The sequence below is a fragment of the Perna viridis genome, chromosome 11, assembly GCF_037379345.1.
Source record: "Perna viridis isolate PV_CMFRI_1.1 ecotype Kerala chromosome 11, ASM3737934v1, whole genome shotgun sequence".
NCBI classification, from domain to species: domain Eukaryota; kingdom Metazoa; phylum Mollusca; class Bivalvia; order Mytilida; family Mytilidae; genus Perna; species Perna viridis.
In genome coordinates, this window is record NC_142455.1 from 8,257,321 (window position 1) to 8,261,885 (window position 4,565).

General features: G+C 30.3%; 1 long non-coding RNA gene across 1 annotated transcript; it reads right to left on the reverse strand.

Annotated features, from left to right (window-relative positions):
* Positions 1-257: 257 nt before the first annotated feature.
* Positions 258-4,240, reverse strand: LOC148602849 (uncharacterized). Its single transcript, XR_015916905.1, has 3 exons — positions 4,201-4,240; positions 1,841-1,935; positions 258-491 (listed from the first exon to the last, which is right to left on the reverse strand). It is a non-coding gene; the product is annotated as an uncharacterized LOC148602849 (long non-coding RNA).
* Positions 4,241-4,565: the final 325 nt, after the last annotated feature.

Consider the following 4,565-nt stretch of genomic DNA (forward strand, 5'->3'; position numbering starts at 1 on the left):
TGTATTTCATTATGTCTTTCTTCGTCTAACGATATTTGAATTTTTGAAACTGTAAAAGATATTTTTGTGTGTATGCTTCCTTTGCCATTCGTTTAAACGGTGCTAAAAATACTGACGGATAGACAGACATCCATTTGGAGCAAAATCACTATATCATTTTGTTGTCATTCTACGTTTTTTCCTCAAGTGTAGAAAATTATAAAATATTCTTCATAATGATTTTGTTGACAACAAAGTTAAATATGATATTTATTTATTTTAAGACATTTATTTTTAAAAAAATAAAAAAAAACGTACATAAATGTAAATTATAAATATAAAAAATTGTATAAGTAAATGAATAGAAAAATAAACATTTGTTTTAACTGTTGTGGACGTCAGGCAACACCAATTTAACGTTGTATGGTAATCTGCTAATCACTTCAGGTAATCATTCAATATATCTTTTACGAACACCTTTCATTTAATCTTTCGATTTCTGCGACAAGACACTACAATCAATAACAATTACTTGATTAATGAAAGAAGTAAATCTTATATATTTCTCACGAGGTAATGACAGCATTCCTTACTCGGGTAGGGATGTAGATTTTTACGCCCAAAAGAATTATCATACCAAAGTGTGTGCGCATTTTGGCTTCTATATTTTTTCCCGTTAAAAGTCGGCCATCTTGAATAGCATATTGTATTATGCATCACGGAAAACTATGTTCTGTGAGTTTTGTTGATTTTGATCAATTTTTCAGTATTAGTCTTGGCGATCTGCTTAAACAAGTATATTGTAGATTCTTATATAACGTCTTCATATCGTCAAACAGTATATGTCGGTACAACCCCACCTTTAGTACCTTTGCACTGTCTCTTTTATTCGCTGTCGCTTCGAGACACAGCACCCATTTATAAACGTTTACGCGATGAATTAACAGCTGGGAGGAGACTATCTGATTGAAATTAATTATATAAATACACACATTTAACACATACGATGGCATAGATATACAAATTTAATCCAACTTCCATACGGGGGAATTTAAACGGAACAGCCATTATCTTGGCAACGCCTAGGGAGATTTTATCACAAACATTACCGTCTTTGTCATATTAGAAAAGAAAGAATTCCTTCCAGGGGTAGATTTGTTCTTATTGTAACATAAATTTGGCATTTATATTCTCATTTAAGAGCTCGCTATCGCTCGGTGTTAAATAATTGAATATAAATGCCGTACCCTTGTTAAAATGAGCACAAATCTACCCCCTCCACGAATTATTTCTTAATCATACCTTTTTCGTGGAGCATTATTTTTATTATCTTGCAAAATCATACAGATTTATACAGATGTGCTTCCAAGTCAATGTAAGTGTTTGTCAATGCATAAAAATAGTGCGTTTGGCGCAAAATTCTGTATGGTAAATTTCCAGACATTTATTGTAGAAAATCTTTTTCCATAATGGAAAAAGTCCCTACATAATCCATATTTATGTTGTAAAAATGCCTTTACGAAGACTTACTAATCTAGAAATCACGTACAGTGACTTATGATATTTACTTTAAAATTTTACTTTAAGAAACATCCTATCTCATAAGAAGAAAACTGACCAACCCCATTTTCTTCTTAAACAGCCCATGTTAAAGACCCATAGATTTATATATAACTGTTGAAAAGTGACAAAATCATGTACTTTGTGCCCTGGAAAATAAAGCAATTCAATTAGCCTATCCGTGTATGTGTTTATATAGCCAGTTACGAATGACAAATAATAAAAAAGGACTTGAACTTAATTATTTAAATGTTTCTAAAGATAATAACTTTTTATATATATTTTTTTATTATACACTTACGTCTATACGTTGGTTTCTTCTTTTTATTGCTCCTGATCTTCTTTGTGATTGTTTGATTCTCTCCTGAAGGTTCGTTAACTTAATCAGGCGATCATCTATAAATGGAAATATCAAGTGTACTTACATGTTAGAGTCATTTCAAGAACAAATACATTGCGATTTTCGTAAATTATGAAAGTTTCACTTCATTTATTTTGGGGTATTTTGCAGCTTGCTTTATGATATGGGTTCTGTTCATCATTGAAAAGCATGTGGTTACCAGTGGAAGAGTTTTTAATTTTGTTTTTTTTTTAATTGTTTAAATTGTTTTATTTACAATCTAAGGATTGAGTATCCAATGTTTCACTGACAAATTTTTCATATTTTTACGAACTGTTCATAACATCTATAAGTGTCTGGTTTGGAAAATATCCACAATTGAGAAATAGTCTCACTCCACTATTATGTTAACATGGTTATAAATACTGTAAACGGTTGCGGTATGGCGGTTTTTTTTTTTTTGGTGTGTAAAATCTTGATATTTGAAACAAAAATGCATTTGAACAATGTTTGCGTTTCTAATTCTCGCGGAAGCTAATTTGTGCATTTAGTACTGAATTTCAGAGTAAATAAATTGTTTTAGGCGTTTTTGAAACAGACCCCTAAAATGCGTCAAAATTAGTACTTTGCAAAATCGCCCGACAAGCAGTATTTCATTTGTACTGGTTTACATTCTACCGGTCAAGGTAGTTAATTTTGGAACCCATCGGTTCTTTTCCATACCTCACTATTTATTTTCCTTGCAGATTCAAAGAAATATTGTTCCACATTTTTTCTTTGGTTTATTTTAATAGAAATTACCTATAAATACTTGTTTCACTAAAAGTATAATATTGGAATTCTATCCGATTTGTTCTGTTTCTTTGTTATTAAGAATTGAAAGACGGAATTGAATTATCAAAATCTCATATTTATCTTTTTGACCTTAAATGCAATTCCACATAATACACAATAAATGCATAAAACGCAGTCGTTTTAACACCTCATTAGATTTTAAAATGTTCAAGCTAAGATTTAAATCCTATATACAATAATTATCAGTTAAAGAGACTTTTATTGAACTGTTAGGACATTTTCCTTATATCGTCTCACATTTCTTTCTTTTATTCTTTTTAATATATGTGTCCTATGTTGTTTGAGGTCGATACGAACTCCCTGTTAATAAACATTTTTAATTACGTTGATTGAATGGTAGCAAGTACTCCATTTTTTTAAATTATTGTGTATTTTGATGTATTTTCAGATACCCTTGCATTCAATTCTGATGATTCTCTTTGTTTCTTGCTTCGTGTGCTCAGTGCCTTACCTTTGTTTGGTATGATATAAAAAAAAATATAAGTGATGGAAAGTCAGTCAGCTACAGGTAATTAAAAACTTCGCTATCTAAAAATCAGGTAAAATATGTACAAAATGTGGCACATAAAGACACATATTTTTGCATTGCTGAGTATGTATGCTTCATAGCCTCCAGAAATATCAATACAAAATGTTTGTAAAATTTGCCTTTTTTAAGACATTGATAAGTTAAATTTTGTTGAAATACAATACGGAAAATTACCTTTTCCCTATATAAGCAGTGAAAACTATATACGGCCAAGATACTTCAGGGTAAATTTTAATAGCGTTTCAGTTACTTCTTGCTTATTTGATATATTTGAGGCAAAAAAAATTAAATTAAGGAAATTTATGTGCCACCAATTGCCTCATTCTTACACAAAATGCTACTTTGATATTCAACATGTTTATGAAACAATTGATGAGCAGAAAACACGAAACGTGGAGATTAAGAGTTTAAGAGATTAAGTGTAAAATGAATGACCGAATACTGGGTAAACGGTAAGCTGTTACCCCTTTAATAGAATAGAAGTTGACAGGAAGTACTAATGCATTCGAAATACTCTAAATAAACATAAAAGGATCTTAAACTACTATATCAGAAGAAAACAAAATGAAATTGTCTTTCAAAATGCAAGATCAAATTTTTGGTAATTAAAAAAAGATATTTTATGAAAATAGTTATAAACAAATATCTAACCCATTAAGTTCCTCGGATAATTTTGGCAGATATATTTGCCGTTTTAAATTTCAGACCTTATAATGCTGAGAACTCTACTTAATAAAATAAAAAGTACCAGAACACCATTATTAAACTCCTTTATCAATGATATTTCCCGACATAACTGTAATTAGACAGCAATGTTTTTTTTTAACTAATCATTCATTTTTTTGGGCAAAGTATTATTTTTGTTTGTTCAACGGTAGAGTATCCTCGTATTATTTGCCGTAGAATAACGCAATTTATTAAATGTAGCAAAACTTACCGCAAGCAATCTCAATATCTTTCTCAAAAGAATAGGCCACATGACATACTGTGAGATAGAGAAACAAATAAGTTAGCATTGAATTCTTGGAAGGCATTTTCAGACTGTAGTGAAATTTGTTTGACTCTCTCCATTATATACAGGACTAGCAGCCTACAATTTTCTTTGTCTAAACATTCCACAAACATAAGTATATCTAGTTACCATATCGCTTTGGTAGTGATTCAGCAAACTGTGTCTACTATGCATAGTAAAGTTATGAAAATCAGCTCCGGATATTCCGAACCACAATTAGTAGGAGTCGGAACTAACTTTTAAAATACATCAATTTGTTTTTCTACACGTATTTAAATTTTTACAATTTG